The sequence below is a fragment of the Corvus kubaryi genome, unplaced genomic scaffold, assembly GCF_017639235.1.
Source record: "Corvus kubaryi isolate FWS band 111438036 unplaced genomic scaffold, C.kubaryi_AGA036_p1.0 37312, whole genome shotgun sequence".
Classification (NCBI taxonomy): domain Eukaryota; kingdom Metazoa; phylum Chordata; class Aves; order Passeriformes; family Corvidae; genus Corvus; species Corvus kubaryi.
In genome coordinates this window covers 651,192-669,657 of record NW_024581098.1, presented here as the reverse complement: position 1 = coordinate 669,657, position 18,466 = coordinate 651,192, and the positions used below count along the sequence as shown (strand labels likewise).

General features: G+C 41.1%; 1 long non-coding RNA gene across 2 annotated transcripts; it reads right to left on the bottom strand.

The window, feature by feature from the left end:
* Positions 1-430: 430 nt before the first annotated feature.
* Positions 431-17,909, bottom strand: LOC121665109. 2 transcript variants are annotated; one of them, XR_006016228.1, is made up of 4 exons: positions 17,380-17,909; positions 7,178-7,315; positions 6,105-6,166; positions 431-4,988 (listed from the first exon to the last, which is right to left on the bottom strand). It is a non-coding gene; the product is annotated as an uncharacterized LOC121665109 (long non-coding RNA). The 2 variants fall into 2 exon arrangements; XR_006016227.1 differs by lacking the exon at positions 7,178-7,315 and having other exon boundaries at positions 17,380-17,905.
* Positions 17,910-18,466: the final 557 nt, after the last annotated feature.

Sequence of the window (18,466 nt, the reverse complement as noted above, 5' to 3'; positions counted from 1 at the left end):
CCAAAACCACTATTCTGGTCAACTGATGGAAAGTATTTGGAGAAACACCCAGCTTAAAAGCTACTGTCAACACTAAATGAGTGCATCAGAGCCTGAACAAAGAAATCTAAGTTTTCTTCAACTCTCCTGATGATGCATTGCTCCACATTTCCATTAGAAAGACAGTGCTGTGGATGAAGCACCTGGAACCTTGCCTGACCTGCTCCTGCTTGCAGGCTCATGCACAAGTTAGTGGCGAAGGAGCTCACAAAATCTGCAAACCTATGATCTACAAAAAAAATTTCTACAATCTACAAAAAACTACCCATGTAGTCCAGAGATATTTGCAGCAAGAAGGTATTCTGTGTTTTTGAGGAGGAATAAAAGCAAAACACTTTAAATAAAAAGTGAGAGACAAGATCTTACATTCTTTCTTTATTAAATGCACCATTTTTTAATGTAAAGGGGTTTGTACCTAGATAGAAAACGCTAGATGATTTTTAGTCAAAACAATGTTAACTAGAGCCTTAAAATCAAATGTGAACATACAGAGACAGAAAGGAGAAACTGCAAGAAGTTTAAGTGCTATGTAGCCATGAATCACTTCTCCCTACATGAATCACCTACTCCCATGTGGTCACTAGAGTAACTTAATATGCATTACTTCTGTGTTTAAGAAAAAATGCAATTGGCACATTTTTTTTTACATTTGCATGTTGATGGGCATTTGCTATCACTATAATAATTTTATTGATATACTATCAATATAATAATTTTAGTGGCCACATAGGATTGTTTGCAACACCTTAACTGCCTAATTCTGAATCCAAATAAAATGAGCAATACAAATTTTTTCTTTAATAGAAGTTTGGTTACCACATCAAATCCATGCTTGGTGTAACATTACTAGTAAATTTACTAGGAAGGAGGAGGAAGAACAGCAAAAACACCAGAGAAGTCTTTTTTTCATTACACAGGGAGACAAGGCAGAGATTTTATATATTGACCCTTGAAATCATGACTGGAAAAACCAAACGGCTCAGACCCATCCACAGTCATGGTGTGGCAACCGTGCCTTCTGTGGGGTGTAAAGCTGTAACTGCTGTGCTTTTTAAAGCCACATCCAAGTTTTCTGTAAAGAACATGTGCTTACCATTGCATACCACTACTCCTTACATTGCACTCTAGCCTTTGATTTTGTTTTCCTAAAAAAAAGAAAGAAAAAAAGGCAAAAAATGAGCAAAGATTTTTTTTTTTTATATACTAGGTAAGTAAATGTTTCTTAAAACATTAGTTTATCTTTGGTGTGTGTTTCTGCATTGTATCCAAAGTTTTGTATTTTGATGAGAGATTAGATAAATAAAGAGCCTCACCTTCGGTAGGGTCCAGCCCCACTTCCCAGTGAGCTCATCACCTACAGATTGTATGCTAAAGGCTTCCCCTTCTCACATAGCTCTGCAGAACCTGGCTTTGTCTGGCATCTCGTAGTCCTGACCAGCTCAGGAAAAGGAGTCATTTGTTGCCTGGACATTGGACTGAGTGGTGAAAGTGACCAAAAATGATTCAGTAGGTTTGTTCCAGTAAGTGATTTCATTTTGTTTGTGTTTAAAAAAATTTGCTTGGCCGAAAGCCAGTGATTTGCCTAGAAAGATGCTGAACAAAAATGATGTCTGCTCTGTGAAAATTAGCTTGTACTGTTCATCAACACCCTTTTATGTGTTCTAGTGTCTGTAAGTGGGCACTGATAAATCTATCTTTTTATGGTAAAATAGCTCCCACAGCTTATCCCATGGATACTCTGCTTATGTTCCCTGCAGAAGATAGAACTCTTATCTGTGCATAACATCTGTTGACATATTTCCAGTCACCCAGAATCCAAATTCCTTTGTGGACAAGTGGTTAGAGGCAGAGCCAATATTTGGAGGGTCTTGTCTCTTCTATGGGAATTGGATAAACTGAATGGAAAATTATATCTGATTACCACTAAATTTTCTGCAGTCTAAAATTATTCCTATTCTGCATAGTTGAAACCAAGACCTCGTGGAGGGACTGAAGCTGTTGAATCTTGTGTATATAAAATCAGAAAGACTGAATCACCAGTAAGTAGACCTGAGATATGAGCCCACGAATTCAAGGAATGTTTCAAGAGTATGCCATGATCAACAGAGTTCTGTCTGCTCCATAAAGGAGCAGCTCTGTAGAGGAGCCAGAACCTCTCACTTATGGGCTACAGTATCACTAAATTACTTTAAGAAAATTTACTTTTTAAAGCAATTAATCCTGTTGTTTTCCATAGGTCTACTTTTGAACGGCAAGATAACCTTGCTCTGCACGGAGTACAAGCTACATTGGATCTGCTATGCTGTCATTCCAAACTTCCTCCATCAGATTCCAGGGCAAAAAAAAGGAACAAGATTTTAAAAACTGAATAAAATATATGAACCCCACAGAATGAAAAGCTGACACTTTTAATTAATCTTGAGAGAAGAAATGGTTTTCTGTTTGGGCAATCTGGACAGAAAGGAGCAAGCTTCATGTGAGCAAAGGTACAAGGAGAATATTGCTGAGATCTTAAGAGTGTAATAAAGCATAACCTAATCAGGGGTGAGTACTTCACACAATGAAACAGGTCTGACACCCCAGTGTTTTTTCAGTGCACGCAGAGCTCTGATGCTGTCCCTGATTAGACACTGTCTCACCACCCAGATGGACATTAATCACTGATATCGACAACCTCAGCCTGGCAAGGCATTGGGAATTTGTCCAACCCCCAAACCCTAATTTTGCAGTTAAGACTTCTCTTTCATTTTGGTTTGCTCTGGAGCCACAAACATAAACATCTCCATTTTTGTGGGTTGTTAACACACAGAACCGGAACTGAAGATCAGAGCCATCTCCTTCCTCTACTTCTCTGCACTGGGTTCCACCAGAATCTCACCTAAGAATGATGACAGTGATAACAGTGAAATTTGCTTTCAGCTATCTATAATAATGTCTTCAGATCAGAAACAGCACCCTGTCAGTTTGTGACCCATATTCAGTTTTGACTCATGCTTGTATTTCCAACTAATAACCTAAAAAAACCCCAAACAACCACAGAGCTTTCTGTTGCTACCCCATCCCTGCAGCACAACCATGTCAGAAAAAATGACACTCTATTCTAAAGCTGCTGGTAAAATGTTATGGCTTTATGGTAAAGCACCTGGCTTATGCTTAAGTACAATACACACCACCACAGACTTTAGTACTTGTGCCAGTTGCTATTAGGGGAAATGAGCAGTTGACCATATTACTGACTCTGGATTCTCCCAGAAGTACAATTTATTTGAATAGCTATGTGTGAATTTGAATCCCCTTCCCCGTCTTGAATAATTAATCTTGGGAAGGTAAGATAAGAACACTCTTAGTATGTCACTTAACTGCAGGTGGTAAGCATGGGATATTCCATTTTTAATACAGGTTTTGGCCAGGAAGCTTCATATCTAATGGACATTCTCATATTTATATGATTAGGAAAAATCACAGTGTCTATCTAGGATTGTTTGGACAAGAATTGTACGCTATTGTCTCAGTGCAGCAGGAATGTCAGCTATGAAGAGAGGAATTCTTCACATCCCACCCATGGGAGCAAGAGGGATTCTCTGGCACATCCCTGTGTCCAGTCCAGCGGGGAGACACTTTCAGTTGTTGGACACTGCACAAATGAAAAGTGAACAACAAAGTAGGGGGTAGCATGGGTGTGTTTTGCTTTGACTGTGCTGCAGTGCACAAAGGACACATTTTCCTCCTGATCTTTTTCCCCTCTCTGCTTGTGTTCCTTTAGTTTGTTTGTTTTTTAACATCAGGAATTTGGGTTTGTTTGTCCCTGGAAGACTCTGTGACTAAGCTGAACTAATATTAATGCTGAAGTGAAAGCTGAGAAATCAGGTGGAAAGGATTTAGTAGTAGATGTGGTAGTGCTAAGTTAATGTGATTGTACGATTTCTGCAACTGGGGCAACGTCAACATTCCTCACAAAGCACAGCCACCTCTGCCTCCACAACATTTTGCACTGACAATTGGAACACGAGATTTCTTGGCCATATGCCTGTGGGGTGCTGGGGTGGCCCGTTCTGAATACTAACAGCATTAGGTACCCTATGATGGATCTAAAAGTCATCTCTTATTTAAGCATCCTGATGCCGCCCAACAGAGTTGAGCTCTTTGTGTAGCTTTATAAGGATCTACTTCCACCTTTAAAATTCTCATAGTCAGGTGTACTTGATTTTTCCCTCTCTGCTGCTTGCCCTGCACTAGAAGTGCTGCATTACATTTCAGGAAGCCACAGAGGCCACTATATATTATATATATATATATATATATATATATATATATATATATATGTATATCACTATATTCAGCATGGAGTCTGCCACCACAATGCTTGAACCTTCTGTGAGGCACATCCCTGTTTTGTGGGGGTTAGACACCATCTCCCATTTCCTCTGCATTTATCCAGCTCTGGGCAAAGCATGGTCCCAAGCATGATGTCCAGCTACAGGTCCTCATTAAAGGAATAGAAGCTGGGAGTGTTGGCATCGGTAGTGCCCCCACTAATACATACAGTCCTGAGCACAGAGCTGTGTGAATGGGTCCAGCACAGAGCAAAGGCCAAAAGGAGCTGTGCACTCATATCCCGTAACAGCTGCCCTCCAGCCCAGATGGGCCACAGCTGCAGAGTACAGTGTGCATCCAGCTACATGCTCTTCTTGTTGCCTCTTTGTGGAGGTGCTGGTGGGTATGTCTGTTCCCTGGAACCCAGGCTGCTTCCATGAGAAGGAGATGTGGAAGATATGTGTGATCTGATGAGCAGTGGCCACCACCTCCAGGGTTCCAGGGTGAAGAAAGCCGAGATGGGTGACATCAGAGAGGAAACTCTTCTGGCATTTTCCTTCTTGCAGCTGTGGGCTGCTGAGTGCCATCAGACGAGTGGTCATGGGCTTCTCCTGAAGGTCAGTGCATTGCTCCTGCTGGGAGAGTTTTAAAATGTTAGCTGGACAAAATGTGTGTGCCAGAGCAGCTGAAGCAAGCAGTCCTGTTGTGGGTGCTGGACACCTTCACACAAAGAGCACGTTCCTTGGGTGGGCCCTGGGGCAGCTGATACTGCTGTGTTACAGCCTGGGGTAAGCACCAGAGTCTGTAGCACCAAGCAGGGCAGCGGAGCATCAGCGTTGAGGTAGGGACATGGATTTGGCTCATATGTGGGTTTTGGAGCCAGGCTGAGTGCCTGTGCCATGGGGATGTTTTCTGACACCTCTCTGCTCCTCCTTTAGGGCCTTCACGATTACTTCACCCCTAAAATTATATATTATATTATATTATATTATATTATATTAGTGCTCAGGGCAGAGGTCTTTGCAGTATTGCCCAGCAAGGACATGGAAGATAAGAATAGCAATATACAAACATAGATCCAGAACTTCTTAGGTCTTTGTTTCAGGCCCCTGGTCTCCCTGGTATTTGTGTTGTAAAACCCCTTTCCAGCTGAAGTCTGTTTCTCCAGGGGAACTTTGAAGACATAATGAAAATAGAGGCATTTTTTCTTTTTGATCCACTTTTCACACCAAGAAAGAATAGACAAAAAGGTGATACGAGCTCACTTTAAGTAGAAAAAAAAAAGAAAAAACCCCATGAGAGTTAATAAATTTATTAACCTTAGAAGTGATTATTAGATATAATAATTTATTTTCTGTTTCTGTTGCTGTGTCATTGACTGTAGGTTGCAGCAGTACCCTTAAGGATAAATCTGGCCAGGGAATCCTGAAAAGCAGCTCACAGGCAGGATGGCAGGCTTAGGAATCCATGGGTGAACAGTGGCTAAGCTGGCTTAGCAATTTAATGAACTAAGATTGATTAATACTTCTCCTTTCTAATGCTGCCTGTATGAAACATATAAGTCTTTGCCATTTAATTTGATGTCCATTCATTTGCCATTAGTTTAGTAGCAAAATTGGGCTTTTCCATGCCCAAGTACTGCCTTTATATTCTGTTATTTTTTTGCCTATGGTTTTTATGTATTTTTAAGTATAATGCATCCTATTTGAATTATTTTCTTAAACAGCGTTTTGAGGAAACATACAGATTACCTGGAAGGTGAGGTCTATCATGGAATCCTCCAACTTGCAGACTTCCAGTACTTAAAGGAAACCTACAAGGAAGATATAGCTAGAAAGGCTTTTTACAAGACCATATAGTGACAGGACAAGGGGGAATATTTTCAAACTGAGAGAGTGGGTTTAAATTATATATTGGAAAAAAATTCTTTACTGTGGAGATGGTGAGGCATTGGACCAGGTTGCCCAGAGAAGTTGTGGGTGCCCTGTCCCTGGAAGTGTTCAAGGCCAGGCTGGACGGAGCTCTGACCAATCTGGTCTAGTGGGAGGAGTCCCTGTCCATGGCAGATGGGTTGGAAGGAGGTGATCTTTAGGGTCCCTTCCAACCCAAACCATTCTGTGGTCCTGTGACTTCAAAATCCTTGTATTTAGCCTCTGTTTGAGCTTTCTATGAGATGTTTTCAGTTTTAGCTATGATACTTTTCAGAATTCAAAATGCAGAAACTCAGTAGCTCTTTCTGAATCAACTTGCTAGTTTCACCTACCTGGAATGAGCTGATTTGGGATCTTGATTGCTCTATATGTCTTCCTTATCCTGATTTTTCCTTTGGTAATTTCATGTCTCATGTAATGTAAGGCTCTGAATACCAGTGGTATCTCATGAGTAGATTTTTTAAAATTTCTTATTTGTTGTTTTGACCTTAGATCTGGTAACTGTGGGTCACTACCTGTAATGAATACATTGGAAGTCCAGAGTGTTGGCTGACAGATTCAACTCAAAAGCTAGGGCTAGAGTGATGAAGCAAAGGACACACTTCCAAGTGTCATCTTGTTTTTCAGTACTTAAAGTTTTCGACAGGTGTACCAAATTATTCCTTTCAGGTACAGCATTATGCAGTTGAATATATTATGCGACTACTAATTTAATAAAAATATATTTATTAGCAACATCCAAAAGAAGTTATTCAATGGATGGGTATCTGTTCTGCATGGTCACTGAATGAGAATGACCTTTTTCTATTGGAAACCAAAATATATCACTCTGCCATATCCCTTTAAATTCAACTTGATGGTTTCTGTCTTTATTTAGTTTGCAGCCATATTACCTCATCCCAAGCTGGCAAGGCTGGGCCACCTGGGATCTCATGGGCGCTTTGGAAGTGTTGGTGATTCAGCGCAGCAGCTGGCATTCTGCCCTCTGAGTGTCCATGGAAAAATCCCTCACCACTGCACCTGGGCACCGTCTGTTGAAGGAGGTGGCATCTGTCAGATGAGGTATAAAACCAACCCTTGGACTCTCCAGGGTGTTTTCTTCAGGTTGTTACACAGACAGTGTTCTACCTAAGGAATATTTCTATGAATATTTCTCTTGAACTGCTGAAATACAGACCAGCATGCTCCTCAGTAACTTCAGTACCTTCAGTGTTCGGGAGATTAAAATTAATAACAGTCCTGTGCATGCATTAAGTTTTAACACATTTGAGGGTTTAGCACTATTCCAGTAAGTATTGTTTAAATTGAGAGGATATAGAAGGCAAAAAGCTTTCTTTTCCTGTATAACAAAAAGTCATTGAGTTAGGTTTAACTAACATGCTAGTAAACTCCAGCCAGAATTCCTCTTGTTTAATCAAGACAATGTCCAAGGACTCAGATTTTAAAATGTGACTCCTAACTGGGATGCTGTGAACAAACGGCATTAGTAGGCAAAGGGGCTTCTTTTTGGCTGTATTCAAGAGTGAGTGTGTGCTAAAAATGTGAATGGCCACAGCATATCCCACAGTGACTGTCACATCTTACTTTCCAGTTAACTTTTACAAATGCTGTGGGTTTTGGGAAGCATTTTTTGCTTGTTTTGCTAACAAACATTTTGTTTTCTTGATATGTTCTGTCAGGGAGAGAAGGACATTTCTGGTCTTGCCGCAGCCCCATAGGCCTCCTGCTGCACCCCTCTGTCTTCCTTTCTCTGTGGGCTTGCTGATGTAGAGCATAGTGGTTACAGGGAAGAGCTACGCAGGGGGTCACAGGCAGCCCAGAGGAGAGGCAGTCCCTACAGCAACCCAGATCTTTCCTTTCTCCAGGAAGTGCTGCTGTTAGGAGCTGGGGGGACAAGAAGGGCAGAAGTGAACTGGGAGAATGGCTGAAGCTTGTTTGGCCTCCCTGGCCCAGCTCCCTCTGCACTGGTGACTCCATATGTGAGCTTGGAAAAGCCTTGGCACAGTGATAGGCACAGAGCCGCAGACGTCCCAGCTACAGGGGCAGCCTCTGTGGAAGGGAGCAATATTCTCTGCATGACCCAACAGAGAAAAGCAGAAAGGTCCTATCTCCTCCATACCATGCACATTTTTCGGTATGTTTCTGAAGCCCACACATCCAAGAAGTGGCCTATTCTAGCTCAAAAGCCAGAATAGAGACAAAAATTAGGCAAGTGAAATAAAATCAAATTTAACACATGGCAAAGGTGTTTCTGGTTTTAATTCAAGTTTTTTTTAAAGGATTGTCAATTCTGCTGCACATACAATGAGCTGATAGCTTTAAAATACTTAAATGGGCATAGTCTGTGTGATCATGTATTTGAGGCAGATTCTTCTCACTTATATCTGCTTATCTGAGCATCAACTCCAGTGGAAATAATGCTCTGCACATCAATCCAAAGTTGCTCCTGATGCTTCTGTGACATTGATAGATACTAGCACAGCTTCCAAACTGCAGTCTGATGGTCATATTGTGGGTATTACACCTTTAACCCTACCTCTGCAGAAGGGGGTTGCATTATTCATTATTACTTGTCTTTATCCAGACCGAGTTCACAGTGATAAATCTAGCTTATAAGGCACTTACAAAGATGGGTGTGGTGTGCTGATAGCATTCATGATTAAGTGCTTTCCTGTGTCAAATATAGCCTGTAATATACTACAAACAGGCAGTCGATTTTTATACAAACTGATCTGGCTGCTATCAGACTCTGACATTTTATACTAATACTTAAAATAAATCTAGAAACAGGAAAGAAAGTACAGAATTATTGTTTTAAGCTAACTGTGAGGGCTTATCTTCAAAGTGACAGAGTTTCTATTGTATTTAAAGAAACTGGTCAGTATACTGGCATAAAGGTTGGAAGTACTCATGAAGCTGGAGTTAAGTTCCAGCCTCAGTTTTCACTTTTGATATAGACCCTCTAAGATGCTTTTTGTTCTAACATGAAGATTTAAAAATACTTTTCCTTTATTTTTTCCAAGCTTGCCAACTTTGCGTTAAAACCTACTCCTACTGAAATCACTGGGAGTTTTGCCATGCATTGTAAAAGGTCTGGGATGTGGCAGCATGTACTAAAATCCTTGTGATTTGTTGGACTACTTGGACAAGAGCTAGGCACATGTGAGCTACCATCGTCAGTCTTTTCTTTCCACATTGATGCCTTAGGTTTGAGCCTTTATATTTTTCAAATTCTGTATTGCTTGGTGTGTGACTCTGAAGTTTCTTGTAGCCTGTTGATTTCTGCTCTCTTGTGCTAGGTAGACAAGTGAGCAGCCTCTCCAGGCCTGCTCTTTGAGGACAACCAGACTGTCCTAGGCCAAAAGTAAAAACCAAAGAGCCACTAAGGGGGGGCAAGCTGTGGGGAAAACTGAAGATTTAATTGGAGAATTAACCCTGATATGCAACTGAACCAAAGCTATAAAAGAATGAAGAACTTGTGGCTTGTCATCTATCTTGGGGTCCATTTTAAGAATAGCTTCAGAGTCCCCAGGATGTACCTTTGAAGGCCTTTCAAATAAATACCTACTTTTATTCCCTTACTCCTGTCTAGTCTCTGTTTCTGGGAGGCGTCTCAAGGCATCAACATCTTATCTCATATAACTTTTGCATGTCTTTCTGAGGTCCCGGGTTTAATGGCTAAGAAAATGCCAAAAGTTGGGTCCTTATGAAAATGAAGATGATTTTCTGTCTGAAAGTGCTCACCTTAATGTATTTCAAAAAGTTGGCACTTCAATATATGGGTGGACTAGTGAGACATTTGACCCAAAATCAAGCTGAAAACAAAACTGATTGAGTATACAATATTTTAATGATGCTCATAAAATGGTCATCTGCTAAACAGAGGGCACATCTCACAATTGTGTTTGAGATTTGGACCATCTTGAGGCTACTTTCACTGCCAGGTTGTTTCCATGAGCCTGACTGAGACTCAACTTGTCAGTCATTTGTGCAACACAAACCCATGGTCACACTAGGCTCGGCTCCAGATGTGGCCTGCTAAGGTAAAAGTGGATCACACACTGTGATGGGATCTGAACTTCCTTTCCCACAGGCTGGACAGATCAGGTGTGATATTATAGACCCTGGGAGATTTCTTGCGTCTGGCTTGTCATAAGCACAATGTGGGGGTTTGGAGTTTGAGCTCCACCTGGGCAAAAAGGCAATGGTATGGAATTCTGAATGAGGACCAGGAGAATGGAGTTTCCCATTGTGAGCCTGTTCTCAGGCCTGATGAAGGCTTTGTAGCATAGATGTTTCTTTTGTCATTTTGCCTAGAAGTGAAAATTACTTACTGTAACACGTCAATGTCAAATTCTGAGTATAAGGAAATGTGACACTAACACAAAATGATGGAGAGACAAAAATTAGGAGGTTCTTTAAAATGTGAAAATTTGGGGTCTTGAAAGAATGGAGTGACAGACACACTGCTCATGAAATGTGTAGATCTTAAAAAGTTTATTGAATTTATTCATAATTACTTTTTCTTATTACTTACCATGTTACCATATGTTGTAACTCTTCTCATAGGCCCTAAACCTATGAAACATCAGCAGGGAACAACTTAAACACAAGAGAAATCACATTATTAGAATTACTTTCATGTGCAAGGGCGCTCACTGGTTTACGTGTCCTTGCTTATGGCAAGAAAATCCAAACTCCAACACTTCTTTGGCAGCTTGATTAGTCTTTTGGGTGGGTATTATCAGATGAAAACTATTTTTGTCTCCAACTGACTAGTCTGAAAATCAAACTCAAATTATTATTATTTTTTTTTAAATTAGTGTAAAACCTTTTGAGTCAATAGATGTAAGTGGGGTTGTATGTCTGGGGTGAATGGCTGATGAAGGAGTAAAGCTTTTCTAAGGCACGTGTGAGAACATTTTTTAATTAGAAATTTGAGCATACATTCCACCAGTTTAATTACCCAACTGCAATGCTGTTACTACAGCCTTTGACTTTCTGAAGTCCTCTGAATAACTAAAATAATTTTTAGCTAATAGAAAGAGAGGGAAATATTTTTAGTGGAAGTCCATTTGTTTCATCTTGCTGACCAGTGTTCTAATTGAGGTTAGAAGTGGGATTTGTGTGTAATTGGTCATTTTACTAGAGAAACACTTCTGTCCTCAAAGGTAGAAATTATTTCCCAAGAAATGATATTAAATAATATTAAAATTATTGCAAAAATCACATTCCTGTTCCTGGAGTGTGGAAGTTTGGTGAGTCCTTTTAACAGGCTCTTTTTAGCACACTGTGATGGTGAGGGGTGAGGCAAAATTGAAGGAAAAAATGCCTGACTGACAGCACCCCACCCAGATAAGGCCGCTGCTTAGAGAAACTTGGGAATGTCTCAATGCAAGTCCTGTGCCAGGAACACACGCTCCACTGCATCCAGGAGTGATTTTCAATCACCCAGCTCTTAAAGAGGTCAGCAGTAGCAACAGCCTGCAGGCTTGTTCTCTCCTCTCAACACAGGAAGGACTCATGCCCCTCCTGAATCTGATTTAGCTCCTTTTTCTTGCAGCTTCTACCTTATTTATAGAACCTCAGAATAATTTAGATTGGAAAGGACCCCTGAAGGTCATCCAATCCCACCCTTTGCTCCTGACAAGGCTGATTTAAAAGCCAGATGAGGTTATTCATGGCCTTGCCTCATCAGGTTTTGAAAGTATCTGAGGGTGGAGATAACTCCACCTCTCTAGCTGGGTTTAACCACTCTTACCCAAACTTTTTTCTTCTTATCCATGCTGAAAATTTCCCTGGATGCAGGTTGTGGCCATTGCCTATTGCCCTTTGGCTGCACACCTCTGAGACAAGTCTGACTCCCTCTTGTCCTTTCAGCAGCTGAATATCACAGTCATATTCCTCTGCACCCCCAGCCTTTCCTTCTCCATACCAGCAACCTTGGTTTCCTCAGCCCTCCTTGCACATCATGCCCCACAGTCTCGGTGCTCCTCCACTGGACTTGGTCTAACACATTAATGCCTTTTACTGGGAAGCCCAAAAGTGGACATGACAGAGCACTCCAAACTCCAGTGGCCTCACTGGAAGGGAACAGCTCTTGGCTGCTCTCTGCTAAGGCAGCCTGGCATGTTTTAGCTTTCATTGCCTCAAGGGCGCACTGCTGACTCGTCTTCAGCAAGTTCTACACCTCAGGTCCTGCTCTGCAGAGCTGCTTGCCCTCCCAGGCAATCTTCAGTTTGCATTGCTGCAGGGGCTTCTTCTGTCCTAAGGACCTTGCATCTGTTCTGCTGAACTTTATGAAGTTGCTGTCAGCCAGAAAGGATATTCGGTGTATATCAGCAAATCCATCACCCTTTCCTCCACAAGAAGGTCTTTCTATGTCTGTCTTTGAGTTTTAACTTTCTGACTTTTGTCAAAAGCCCATGGACAAGTAACTAGCTTGCATGCCTTAAATTTGGCTCTTCACCACAGAATCTCAGTGTGTTATAACACTTTTTACTGCCTATGAGTAGTCTCAGATAGGGTTTATCAGATCCTTCACAGATGAGGGTAGGTCCCACTCCCTCAGATGAGCACACTACCCTATGTTAGGCCAAAAAGCAGCAGAGAGGACTTCAAGTGATTGTCTCACAGGCCAAAATGAAGAAAAAAACAACTAACAGAAAGGACACAAACCTAATTAAGCAATTTTCAAACTTCTGGAGAAAGTATTCAATAATTAGGGAAAATTTAAAAAATAAATACAAAAAAAGAAAAACACAACCAAAACCTGAGGAATATCATACAAGAATTGGCATACAAGAAATTAGCATGTTAGACTCTGCCACCAGAAGGTATCAGTTAGTTTGATGCCTTGAGAGACCACCTAAAAACAGAGACTAGACAGGAGTAAGGAAATAAAGGTAGTTATTTATTTGAATAATAAATAATAAAAAATCATTCTGACCTTTCTTCTGTGGAAATGTCAATGCCCCATTCCTGGAAGTGTTCATTGCTGATATGGATGGGGCTTTGAGGAACCTGGTCTAGTGGAAGGTGTCCCTGCCCATGGCAGGGGGAGTTGGAACTAGAACATATTGAAGGTACTTTTCAATCCAAACCATTCTATGATTCTGTGTTGCTATGAAATGTGTCATAAACAGGACCCTATTTCAGCTCTTGCAAGTGAGAAAGGGTGTAATAGCAGCTTTTTCTCCTACTGGAAAACAAGAGAAATTTCTGGACACACGTGCATAAGAAATTAGGAAGCACTAATTATCTGGGAGTATGTTCTTTTTATCACAGGTGGCAGCAAAAGCACCTCAGAGGACTGAATTTTATACTGAATTCCATGTCTCCTATTCTGGTGATAGTATTCAGGAGATTGCTAAAGGAGTCTATTGAGAAGGCAGGACTTTGAGGAAAACCAGGACATTTGCACACCTGATGGAAATTCTGCCAGGCTTGTCCCTGGTGAGTAGATAGTGGTTAGCCACAGACTGCATATCAAACAGCTGAATATATAGTTCACAATCTCTTAAAATTTAATTTAGGTCCTAAACTTTTAAGAAAATCTTGTATAATTTGTGTTAAACTCTTAGCTTCTCACTTGAAATCCCAAAATGGCCCCTTGCTGTCTTTTCACATGTGATTGTTTATTTTTAAGGCGGTATTCTCAAAAAATACTTGAGATTTTTTGGAAGAATTTTAAAAAAGCAAGACTGCCATCTCTTGTGTCAGCAATACATGATCACTATACTAATTAGAAAAGGACTGATAATCATATTAAAATCTGTGAGAGCTCTGCTGTAGAATTCACCTGGGACAGATTTGGTGTCTAAATTATAACTAAATTTTTGCATGGTCAAATAAGAGATATGAGCAGAGATGCAATAGTTCCCTCCATCATAATTATTTGAATGACCATGTGTTCATCCTCCAGGAGCAGGAGATAAACATGGGAAGGGCACGAAATCCAGATGCCCTTTGTTCAAGGAACTTTGAAGAGGAAACTAGGGAAGACCTCAGTGCCTGACTCATGCCACACCACCTTGGCATTGAATTTGGAGTGAAATTGAAAATGTAGCTTCTGACAGCAGCAAAGATGACCAAAGGCATTGACAGGGCTCAGGGGTCAGACTCAGAGGTGACAGACTGATCTAATTTCTGGGATTTGACAAAAATGACACATCTGGTTTAAAAAACAAAACAAAACTAAAATTTATGTGAGGAAAAAAAGATGGCTTGGAGTGTCTGAAAGGCCTTTGCCAGACGCTCTTACTCAGCAGTGCAGTTCTCACTGTTCTGGATCACTTCTTTGCTGTTTATCTTGAGTAAAGCCCTTTGTAATTAAGTTAATACTGATTTAATCATGACGATCATAGCTGGTAGATATCCAAGGAAATGATAACAAAAATTAAGCAGTGTGCAGATCACATCTATGACAAGAGATTGAAGAATAAAAGAATACTGCAGGGGCAGGCCATACTGCAGTTTTCCTTTTGAAACTGCTGTTGAAAACAAAACCAAACAAGCCAGAAAGCTACAGCTGCTTCTTCTGCAAGACTACACATGATTTGTGTAATATACTTGGACTAGTTTGTTAACACAGTCCCACGAAGTTGTGAGGGTTTGACAGCCACATTATTACATCGCGACTTGGCTGAGAGGTTGTGGGAGACACGCTCATTGTGTTTTAGGTCATTTGTGCTCATTAGCAAGTGCAAAGTCATCAAAGCCATGTTTGCCCTCTGCTAAGTGGAGCTGCAGCTCTCTCACCTGGACTCAGCATCATTCAGATATGCAGCAAGGTTGTCCCATCTAACACCTCATCTTCTAAAGAAAATGAGTTGGGATCATGAGGCATTAGGCAGCTCCGCTGCTTCCTCAGGTTTTCTAATTACCTGTTGAGCTGTCTGCCCAACAGTAGCAGTGGATTGGAGGGGTCTTGGGGGCAGGTGGTGGAGCCACTACCTGCAGTGCCAGTACAATACTTCATCAGGCTTAGGTCTCCATCCTTAGACTGGAGCTTGCTTAGATAAGGCAGCCAGTGCTAGCAGAGGAAAACCCTTTAGCATGATTCATGTGTTACCTGAAACAATGTCACAGCACAGTTTCAGATTAGAAAATGTAATTACCCTGATCAGTTGTTTACAAAGAAATTGTTTGAAGCTTTCCAAAGACATTGTTTGCCATCAGGGCAGTATCACTTCCATTGTGTATTTTGTGTACTGGCCTGATAGATAAAGATGGGAGCTCCCAGAAAATTACTCTCCCTCAGAGCATCAAAGTTTTACAAGTGCTTGTAACCCAGCTACAGAATCTCATGCAAGTTGCAAAATGCAGTAGTCTTTAAATCCATGACTATTAAGTTCATTATGTTTTAATTTGAAAATTGGACACTCATTTTTTCAAAGATTTATGGCCTTATCCTGAACACACTGAAGTCAGTGGAAGTTTTGTCCTTGGCTTCATTTGGAATAGGATAGAGTTCTTGTGGTGTAATGTTTGATCTCCAAGCAATGGATTCAAGAAATAACTAGATCTGAGTAGTTATCAAGATCACTTAGAGCTAATCAGATAAAATCTCTACAATTTTGAGGGAAAGAGAGTGCCAGAAATTCAGGGCCACCAAATGCCGCAGGAAGACATAGTGGAGAGCATTTCTGTGTTGACAAAATTTAAATCACAGTCAGAACTGTTCTAAGCTGGCCCAAGCTGGAAAACCCGTGGCTGACTTGCAGAGCTGAGCAGCTCTGAAGGACTGCCATTTCATTTTAAATTGTGGTTCAAAACTGGTGCCAAGCTTAAATGTTACTTTGCCCTGGGGTCAATATGAGTCAAATCTCTCAGCAGTTATAATCGGGAAGTAAAATCTGCCTGGAAATATTTGAATGCTGGGAATTGCTATGTTTGAACACAGATAGGTTCAGACTTTTTTCTTTTTTCCCTCTTAACATTAATGTAAGGCTGTTGCGAGTGGGGATAGGGGGAATTAGCAGTAAGTCTGCTACTCTGATTTTCTGGAATGGGAAATTTTTCTAAATAGAGGAGCTTTGTAAATTAATTAACCAAACACAGTGACAGGAGCACTAGAACACAAAGGTGAAGAAAACATCCTTAACATTAATTGTGCTTTAACATGGCTGATTTCACAACTATGTGACCACATTCTGCACTGACTTAAGAGTGCTTTACAGACGTGCCTTTTGAACTTCATCCTATCCTTGTGTAGACAGACCTTGGCTGCCCTTGGTCTCTAAAGATGCTTGAAAACAGCAAGTCTAGCCCATGCAAGATTTTGTGATATTTTTCAGCTATTATAGAGGAGTGCCAGGTATGTGTAAAATGTATAGGTTTTGATTGAAGGGATAATTTTTTTATGAACAATGTACTGAATGCAGCATGCGCTGCTCAGAAACCCAGCTGAGCTGAGTTGGCTCAAACTGCCAGTGAGCTGGTTTGCTGTCCAGTGACAAAGCTGGATTGCAATGTTTCCTCTCGCTGTGGTGCTGGTGCCTAATTGCATGCCCTGCAGCAGTATGATGTGACACAAAGCACAGATTAATATTTGTAAAATCTGGGATTCAAACCTAAAAATAGCTAGTCTGGGAGACAAGTCCAGAGAAATCTTTCTGTGTGGTATTTATTAGCTATTATTTTTCAAGGGTGAGGGACATTTATAAGTAATCTTTCACCTTTGCCAGCAAAAGAAGAAGTAGTTTCAGTTTTCTTTGAAAACCACCAGATTCCCTGTTCCTGGGCAGAGGTCTAGAGAGCTGCCAGAGCCACAAAGGCATCCCCCTGACACCTCTAAGCAGTGGTTTCAAAGATCTCCTCCCCTTATGCACACCCTGTACCCCCCCTTCACTCTGCCTTTCTCCTCCTCCTCCAAGCTGCCCCCAGTGGGTTGCTTGCTGGAGGCTGTGCCAGAAAGAAAATGCAGATCCTTATTTTAATCACCCTTAATGGCTGGGAGACCTACTGATACCCCACCATCACCACTTGTGTCAGAGATCTGCCCCATGAACACGGCTCCTGTTGGAATTAATGACAGTTAAAAGTTGGCTGCAATTCATGACACTGGTTTTACAAATCCAGAGCTAGGTCTCACCTTCTCAGCAGTAGGGGTCTGGAGATCTCTCAGCTGGCACTCCTGCACCATGATGCCACTCTGATGTTGATTCTGTCATCAGCCTTCCACTAATTTTTGGCAATCAGATCACAGCATTTTCACATACTTAGGTTGTCAGTGGGGAAGCAGTTCTTGTCTCCCTGTGCTCGTGACAGCATTGCATAAAGCCACTTCCTACACGCAGCATAATGAACCGGAATTTCTCCTCCTACAGAAGGCCATATCCTCCCTCCAGCTGTAAACACAGAGTCGACACTTGTAAATGCATGCTAACCCATGGCCTTACACAGTGCTATTACTCCTGGTCTCTGTTGGAAATAGCCATCCAGATGGAACCATTAGTGAAATCCAGATTTCATTTTTCATGTGTGCAGTAGCTTTCCAGTATTCCAAAAAGAAGATTTCTTTGGAAGGGGGAAGGATAAAATTCTTGTAGAATTGAACCCATGGATCTGAGCTGTTTCTCCCAATCCCAGAACAGCACAGCCAATGGACCACATACACGTATGGGTGTAGCAGGAATATCCAAGTGCTTGCAGCACTGGAAGACACTGAAAATGTGAAGGGGTCTGAAAAACTGGTATTTAATGCACTGATCTTTGGAGCCTTTACAATGAGCATTGTTAGATATAGGATCTGCTAAACAATGAGTCCTTGATAGGACATAATACCTATTCAGAAGCTCAGCTTTGCACACTTGCTCTTAAAACATCCTTAGCTCAACTTAAATTTACCTTTGTTACACACAATGCACATGTGACAGACGGTTGCATTCATTCATCTACTTTATTTAGATCTTTGACAGGCTTACCTACTCTCTGCTGTAAAGCTGAGATCCTTATGGGTTCCCGAATCAATGTTATTGCTAATTAGTACCTTTTGAAATTGTCATTGTCAGATGCTTCAGGTGGCACTGAAATAACATTGAGGTAAAGTTAGAAACCTGGAGGTCTGTGAGTGAAACTTGATTCTGCCTAATTGCCTTCTGTGCTTACCTTATATTCCCTGTTTGGACAGTTTCTCCTTTTGAATAAGAAATGTAATTTACAGCACATATTGTGCTTCA